Source organism: Triturus cristatus, chromosome 8, assembly GCF_964204655.1.
Source record: "Triturus cristatus chromosome 8, aTriCri1.1, whole genome shotgun sequence".
NCBI classification, from domain to species: Eukaryota; Metazoa; Chordata; class Amphibia; order Caudata; family Salamandridae; genus Triturus; species Triturus cristatus.
Window position 1 is genome coordinate 1469770560 of NC_140591.1, and position 9242 is coordinate 1469779801.

The 9242-nt window shown below is 42.7% G+C and overlaps 1 protein-coding gene across 2 annotated transcripts in view; it reads right to left on the reverse strand.

The window, feature by feature from the left end:
- Positions 1-9242, reverse strand: part of GDPD5 (glycerophosphodiester phosphodiesterase domain containing 5) — a 795759-nt gene that overhangs the window by 675752 nt on the left and 110765 nt on the right. The window lies entirely within an intron of this gene.

Here is a 9242-nt window from a genome sequence, read left to right on the forward strand (position 1 = left end):
ATTTTAACTGTGCCACAAAATGTTGCTCTTTACTACAGCCTAAAAGGCTGACCAGATTTACACCAAACTTGACATTAAATAAAGCTTCAATCAGAAGGCTAGTTTTTGATGGTTTGGTGTAAATCCGCTTTGTGGTTGTTAAGATTTAACCATTTAAAAACGTTATATTACAACAAAACAGAGGCAATGTCCTGCAATCAATTACATAAGAGATAATATGTTGTGTTAACAGTTTGTAAAGTGCATAGCTGCCCTGTAACTGGGCTTCCCATCGCTAAGTTACACAAATAGTTTCCAGAAGTTTGAACAATAAAGCTCCAGACGTCCTGAACTGGTGTTCTTTAAATCCATTCTTTATTGTTCCTTCAATTCTCTTCACAGAATACAGTCAACGCGTTTCGCTCACACACTGAGTTTCTTCAGGGCTGCAATTTACAAAATTACAAAACACTGAAAATCACACTAGTTACAATTTAATACCACAGCATGTACATTTTTACAACGCTCTTAAAAAATATATCGAAGTTAAACACTTTGACACTCGGAATCAGAAAGATGACAAAATCAAGAATAACAAACAGAAAGGAGATTTCATAAGCAAATGCGCTAAAGGGAGGCGATAGCATTTAACAGCATCAACATATAAAACTACTTGAAGGCAAATTGTTAGGCAGGAAAGACTGCATAACTGAAATGATTGAGGTGGTATCAAAGTCATTTGGGGAAATTTGATTCCAAAGCCTAGTTTTTCATGAGGTTTTGTGGTGGTTTTAGAAATTGTATAAGAAAAGAAAATGGTGCAGTGGACTGACCATGGAATGCGACCGCAACTGCCAATCTCAAGAGAAAAACTGGAGCGTTCAACCAATCTGAGTGAGCAATGAGACCTACTGCCTGTGGCCTAAGAGATCATAGAAATCAAAAAGGGACTGGACATCAGGGCTGTCAATGTAGTCTGCTCATATGTTAAAGCCACCTCTGACCTGAGGGGCTCTTATTATAGGAGCCAAAGATCCAATGAAAGCGGTGTTGGAGCTCTATGCACCACCCACTGGGAAGTACGCATTAATCCCGAGACCGGAACAGCATATAGATGTTTATGTACATCTCATAGAACGGTAAAACGAGTAACATTAAATTACATAACAGTACCACCTGATATTTATAGCTCTTAGAATGAGCAGAAAAGTTGTACAGGGAGCTTTATATAACAAGCATTGGCATAGCCAATAGGTCTCGCTTTTGGGACCTTATAAGTATTTAGTTATGCAACTGTTGCATGGCTAAACACTTATAAGGTCCCAAAGGCGAGACCTATTGGCTATGAAGAGGACTTAAAGAGAGGGCGAGCCACAATGGATGCAGAGTAGAGGAATAATACAAAGGAAAGGGGACAAACAGTACAGTAGAATGAAAAGATAGAGGAAGCGATAGGTAAATGCAGGAGAGCAAGAGAGCCAGGATGAAAACAGAGATTAGAAGATGTGTAGGGAAATTGAGGACAGCAAGAGCGCAAGAAAACAGAGTACAATATGAAGGAAAGGGAGGAAGCCAGTCAGAATGTAAGGCGAGAGGAACTGGAAGCCAAGAGGAGGGTGCGCAGGAATACGAAGGAAAGTACACCGGGAGACGAAGAGGACCGAACCGATCAAACATCAAAGCGGCCGTTCGGCCGCGAAAGTGAAAGTGATCGCGATCAAGCACGGCGCGAGCACGCGCACATGCACTGTAGCTCTAGGCCAGCCATGGTAGCATTTTTTTTACGCTCTCACAAAAAGTCTCGCCAGATCAGCGCATGCGCTGGGTCAGACGAGACCTAAAAGGAAAGATGATTATTACGCTGCCTGCAGGTTTAAGCCATGGGAAACAGCAAGTACCACGACCACCGAACAACGCGTTGCCTTTGCAAAGTGGGCGGACCAAGGAATGCGTCTGAACCACACATTCCATTTACAACGCAAATCGCTTGAACGACTTGCGTTAGGTAAAGTGGAGTTGGACTTAAAGTCCAACGATTTCCCTACTGTTGCGGGGACTGGAGTTGGAACAGTGATTTATACTATTCCAAAGTCCAGCGGCCTCAGCAAGTCGTTGTAACAACTTGCGCTGTTCATTGAATGCGTGCTTCAGACGTTTTCGTTGTTCCGCCCATGTTGTTAAGGAACGCGTGGGAAAGGAAAGCGTGGTTGTGTCATACAAACTTAAGCCATCAGCTAACATTGGCCCAGACGTTAGTTCACTGCAGTCAGAGACACTTAATTAAACACACACTGCAGACGCACTTTGGCACTCAGACGCTGAGCCGGCATTTTGTTTGTCACGTAACTTCCTTATCGTCCGCCAATAGAGTGAGCAAACATGGAGCAGTTCTCACAACCACGAGTGTGGGATTCAACTTTACCGAAGCTAAGCATTTACAGAAACCAAGGCTGTGAGGAGAAGATATGAAAACAAGCCGACGAGTTTCCTCCGCACACCCTGCTCATTCGGACTTTGGCAGGGGTACAAGCTGGCGGTCGCCTCCAATATACAGCCCTGGCACCCCCTCTCCAGGGAGGGCGCGGGTCCAGTTCTAAGCCCGCCTTTCCCACAGAGCCATGTGGCTTCCGAATCAGATTTTCGAGACTCCCAGCCGGCCAAGATAACTTCAGATTGGGTTTCAAATGTTGCAATAATGTGGCCTGATGACTGTTCCCTCGGAGTGCAGTGCAGCGAAGTGACTTCCTATAAAGCTATATGATGCGCGTGAGGGGCAGCACGCGCACTGGTACACCGCACGTGACCCCGTGGCAGTCAGTCTTGTCGAGCTACACACGCGCACAGTGCGAGAAGAAACTAACATTTTAAATGGCTTTCTGAGATGTAGGTTTATTGCACGACGGCCCAATGCTGCTTTCAAAAACTCACAAAGAGAAATTTTATTTCTTTTCTGTGTGCTTAGTGTACGTTAGTGGTGGACTTTTCCCCACGTGACACCTCCTGCCTACAGGCCTTTCATGAAAAAACACTAAACTGTCAGTTTTTTAAAAATAAAAATAAAACAATTCTTGATTTGGTTTGAATATGTAATTGTGTATTATTATGTATCAAAAAGAGGGGTGATTTTTAATTTTCCCTATGTTTATTTTTTTATGATGCGGTATGTACATGAAAAAAACCTATAGAAAAATGAAAAGAGAATTTATACCAACGCGGTTTGTGTATTATTTTTTGTGTGTATAAGGATTGTACAAAAGGTATTTGGCAGTTCTTTGAATTTTTTAATTGTCAGCACGTCTATTGTGTTTTTAAACATAGTGCCCAATCTTTGATTTAGAATTACAAAAGGGAAATATTTTTTTTTGTTTAATTACCCTGTCCCTTTTGTTTAAGAGGGGTAGCACTCCTACTGTTGAAGGTTTTTATGAAAAAACAACACTTATGTATCCGGTCCTCCATGGGACAGATTTGGCATACATGCAACAGACCGGTTTGCCAGCATGGACCGCGCTTGGACCAGTAATTCTATGAAGCTTCCTGGTGCTGTGTGGTCCTCGAAGCTGCTAGTACCAAACCTCGTCCCTGTTCTGGGTCCCAAGGAGTTCTGGGCCCGCCTCAACAGGGTCAGGTTGTTGCCCAGAAGAAGTTACCACAGGAGCCACGTTTGCACACCCAGTCATTAAGATTTCAAAAACTTGGTTTACGTAGCCCAGATACTGCAGCACGTGTGCCCCAAAAATACAACAGGAAAAAAACAAATTTGGAGAAAAGCAATCTTCTCCCATTTAGGAAAGATTCGACCCCCATACACTGAAGAAGTGCCTCCCTCCTCCCAAAAAATGGAATTCTAGATAGCCTAGTAGTATGAGCTCCTACAACCGCGACTATGGAACGTGCTTCAGCTTCACCCCATCACCAGCGTTTACTGTGTCTGTCCAAACTGCAGTAAGCGTGCTAGGGAGAACAAGGTGCAAGAATCCTCTAGCTATTGATGCAAGGCCATCGGATGAGCTTAAAGGATACATTTTCCCTCCACAGCTTTATACATCTTCAAAGTGTCTTCCTCATTGAAGACTCCCACAGAGAGTATCTGCTGAGGTATGTTTAGTCGTTGCAGCCTCACCCTTTTGGACCAGTGTTTGCTCCATGCCACTTTTGCCAAGCCCGCCAGCCTTCACCCAAGGCGGTGTGCTACCTGGGTCCTTGGTCCCACTAATCGTCTCTGAGGATACTGGGCAGGTTTTCTGGGGTTTTACCTTTTCACTTGGGCCGTATGCGGACTTGAAGCTGCATACTCGATGGCAATAGACAATTTCAAACCCGTGCTACACTCAGGATTTCACCAAGTGTCAAGTACAGGTGGGGGAAAAGTAGGTTGGGGAAAAGTGGTCCTCCCTCTAAATGGAAAAAAAGGAGGGGCAGACCACAGAAATCAACACTGATTTACATTTGTGTCGTAGACCATCCAATTAAAAATAACAACATAGGTTGGCGTTCATCCTCGAAAAATGGAAAGACTCAGTGAAAGAGTGGCCAAAAACAGTTAAAACAAGCATTTACAATGCAATGGTCTCGGCATTGTTAAAGTTAGAGCTATTGGCATTGCTCATGACATTATTTTTGTTTATGTTTTTAAAACATTTAAAGAAACGGCATTGTTATTTATAATGTCAATAGCTTAATCACTCTCAAATGCGAGACCTATTGCATTTGCACCCACACACAGAGCCACACACACAAAGCCACCCAGAGCCACTCACATAGAGCAACCCACACACAAATAGAGCCACCCACAGAGCCACCTACACACACACACACGCAGTAGCCCACTGACCTATTTACATTATGTGCGCTTTGTGATCTGTATGGTACATGTTCTTTGCTGCAGGCACATTAACCCTATGTGCTACCTTTCCAGGAGGCAAAACTTCCACTAGACAAAACTCCGATCTCTCTCTAGGAAGAACATTAAACACCAGAGTCATCATGACATTTTTATTGTTGCCGAAAATTGCTGGAGGCCAGGAAGGAGGCAGCAAGCGCTTTTAAAACCTTAATTTACTTGCAAACATAATGTCTCCACCCAAAGTCAGCGCCCGGTCACACCGGTTGCACTGCCCTAGAGCTGGCCCTTCTCAAGGGTCCTGTGACCTCAGTGACAGAGTCACTGTTGTTCTTGGCTGGGCTGCCTCATAGGCCTGCTAGCAAGACTGGAGGTGAACTTCAGTATGGATTGTGGTGGACAAACCTTGAAGGTTAACCCAGACTTGCCAGTGCTAGGGTCCACCTGCTGGTGCTAAGACACCAGCGCTTCTAAGGTCTTGCGAAGCCTTCAAAGGTCTAGCATGGGATTGTGCTCTCTCAGGAGAGTCGTCTGGTGGACTGGTTATCAAGGCTGAACCTGGTTCCCAATTCCAAATTCAGCAGCTCTGGCCATAGTGCCACATCGTCTCCCCCACTGAACACCATACTGTCCCACTGAGAAAAACTCACACTGCCTTCAACTACAACCCAATTGCTGCCGGCTATAAACACCTGGATGAGGCTCAATTTAAATGACGCAATAGACAAGAGCAATATGCGGCCTACAAAAAAAAAGTAACATCATCCTGGAAAAAGCAAACACTCATAGGGGAATGCAAAATTTAGCAACCCATGTGAAATGCAAGCAGGAACAACATTGTTACCTTAACGCTTTTACATTCACTATTCAGAAATCAGTGAGTGCTTTTGCCTGAAAGGGGCCTTGAATCTATAATGCAAAATTAACATATCAAAAACGTTAATTACTTGTTGCAAAAAGATATTATAATCACTTTTATATGTTTTTAGATACGACGCAGTAGCTCAGTATGAGCTGAAACATGCAGAAAGTTCACCTCAACCTTGCTTGTGATTAACCAGACCTTAAAAAAGACACGTAATCAGGTATCCACCCACCTACGTGTGAGCCCATCCCACGAACGGCCACGCATCCATGTGTACAAAATATTGTCCACGGGCGTCAGAGTCCGTTTTTTTGTTGTTTCAATTTAATAAAAGCACTGATAGGAAACCGCGCGCATTAGTGTATCCATCACAGTAAACTTGACAGAGGCCTAGAAGCAATAGGCACATACACTAAAAAACCAGACATACTACAATGGGGTTAGTTTCTTATTGAAACGCGTTGCACTCATTGCATTGAAAATATTTGTTTTTCTATTTAGAATGGTGTAGTATTTTTTAATCGGACTACCTAACCTTTCTTTAATATATATAGGCAACATGAACTTTTACAAATGTGCCTGCATTAATGCAAGCGGTGGAAAATATATTTCTTCAAAACAGATCGCTTTTACCCTGTCTGAGAGTCAATTAGGACTAACTTGAACATTTTATTTTGCTTTTTTAATGTGTCAGACTGAATTACCGGAAATTAGAAGTTCAATGTTGGGGAAACAAAAGAAGGACTAGATTACCATACTGTCGCTCGGTCGGCCTTCGGAGCTAACGCTCTTTTAGCCCCCGCTGTAATGTTTATATTGGGATAGCTGTTTAACAGAAGCTGCGTCATATCTCAAAGTAGAACATTAATTCAATATAAATTTGAGCAATATTATGAATTCCTGGTGGAAACAAATGCATGAGTATTAAAATAGTAATCAACAATGAGCTTTTTTTCTTCATCAGTAATGTATTTATATTTTAAAATATAAGATACAGATATTACGATTTTATATTATTTTTTAGTATTTCTGCTCATGTTCCGATATCTCCGTCCAGCGCTTGCAGGACTTCCACCATTCGAAGATGGTGCCTGGGTTCGCTTCTGCGCAGCGCTCCCGTGACGACAAATAGGGCACCAGAGAAAAGACACACAAGGCGGATGGAAAAACCGCATTAAAACAGAAAACAGAAGAGCTGAACCCCTGCCAACCCGCAAAAACCCTGCAGCACAGAAGGCATTGCGTCAGAGCAGAAGCGGACACTGTATTTTCTTCTCTAAGAAGGAAAAGACAGAGTCCTGTTACTTCTCTGCCGCCCGTGAACTATGTGAAATGCAAGCAGGAACAACATTGTTACCTTAACGCTTGTACTCACCGGACTTGAAACGCCGATCCAGCAGCAAGGAAGAGGCGACCCGACGTCCGCTCCGACCGCGCACAAAATGGACGAATCTTCCGACGCAAAAAAAAACAAAAAAAAAACACGCCCACCACGTGTAAAAGGGGCGGGGCTTCAAAAAACCGAAAGAATTGAAAAAACACGCCCCCGAATCGGAAAAAGATGGCGCCTGTTTGGAGAGACAAAGCTCTTCTCCAATGGCTGACCAGCATTTAAGAGGCCAATCAATGGAGAAGAGGGGAGAAGAGGGGCGGGTTCAAGCCCCTCTTCTGAAAACATTAAATCTCGGAGCGAGACTGCGCAAGCGCAGCCGTCGCAGCCGAGACCTAAAAAGGAAGCTGGTTTAAGAAGGAGGGGGAAGAACAGGTATTAGCAAACCAGGAAAGTAAATACTGATGAGTTTGGCAGACATTTCCTCACTGTACCGTCACTGGCGCTCAGCGGGCATCGGAAACTGTCCTTCGGTTAAAAGTCCTAGAATCCACATGGGTTAACATTGGCAATATTGACTCCAAGGTTAATGGTTAGTTCATCTGTCTTTTTATCAGCAACACTTTAACTTATTTTTAATCTTCTGATCCATACTTTGTCTGTTTGAATTTCAGTGGTATCTAGTTAAGAAATGCTTGCACTTTTTATTTAAAAACTGTGGTTCTTTTTTTTAATCCGTCTTACATTTTTTAAAAGCCCTCATACTATCTATTTTTAAAAAATATCTTCGACATGTTCTTTATCAAACAGCATACACTGAGCAGTTTTAAATGCTGCCAAGTCAGTTTTACACAGTACAATGTTTTACACAGTGGAAGACCTTAACAAGAACATAATGAACCATGCATGTGAATGTTAAAGAGGCATTAGTACTGTAGAATACAAAAAGACAATACATTGATTATAAACAGAATTTACTGCTCACTTTTCAACCACAACGAATCTGGGAAAAACTCCAGCTGTATCTTTGTGTCACTATCTGTGTTTTAAGGACTCCTCATATTCTTGTCTTGAGAGACTGTCTCTGCTCATTAGTTAGTTAGTTAAGATGAAGGAACAGTTTCTGTTATATGTTTATGCTCCAATTGACTTGTATAGAGAATAAAGTGTATGAAAACCTGTGTAAGTTGCATAGAAGCTAGAATTATATGCTCCAGATGGATTTTGAGTGGATGATCTGGTACTATTTTTTGCATTAAACACATGCTAGACTTTTGGCCTCCTGACGTGTTGCATTTTATTTTACAAACCCAAATGTTATGTTATGGATTTCTTATAGAGCGCACAACTCACCCTGGGGCATCTAGGCGCTAACTGGGAGAGAAGAGGAGGGGGATCACCTAAGATGCTCTCCAGTCAGCTTCACTATTTCTTTTATCTCGAGTCTCCAAATATCAATCTAACATCTGAACCGTGCTCCATCTGATCGACAGGACCCACCTCCTGAATGGCCATCCTTTCTATTGTAACCCATTTTCACATATCCAAGACCTATACTTTCATTACTTGGGGCCTTGGCCCCTTCCAGACCATGGCAATCAACATTTGGCCATAAATAGTCCCTGAACCAAGAGTTAAGTTGTTGGTGAGCCCTTTTCTTCACTAAAAGCAGGCACAGTTTCACATTTTTTATATTTAGTCTCAAGCCACGGCAGTTCTGTAAGTAAAACACACATCAACCCAAAAGCCAGAAACTTTAATGCAAGCCACCACATGTTCCAAAAATCCACCAGAACCATACTGCATCTAGGGCAGGTCGGATTTGAAGCAGGGGCCAAAATATTCCTCTGGGGTGTAATGTAAGTATCTAATGCTCTCAGGAGGCATTTGTATTGCATGAGATTGAAACTGCTCTGCTAAATGTCCTGCTATTGCAATAAATCTTGAAAGGACTAAACACAGAGTCTAAATGTGCTATGAAAAGGTGGGCCAAAGGAAATTGTTAGTAAACTTCCCCTCACCTTTGTGGAGTCAATATGGAGAGGTTCCTATGAAGCTTTGCTAAAGTACATATTACCCTCCCCCCCCCCCCCCCCCCCAAGAGATTGAGGAAGTGCTAGAAGAGAAGTCTCCACATTACTCAGCAATGAGAGCTAATTACATTCAATAAAAATCATCCCCAGCAACTAATTTTATTAGTTTGGTGACCACATCAAACAACCTTA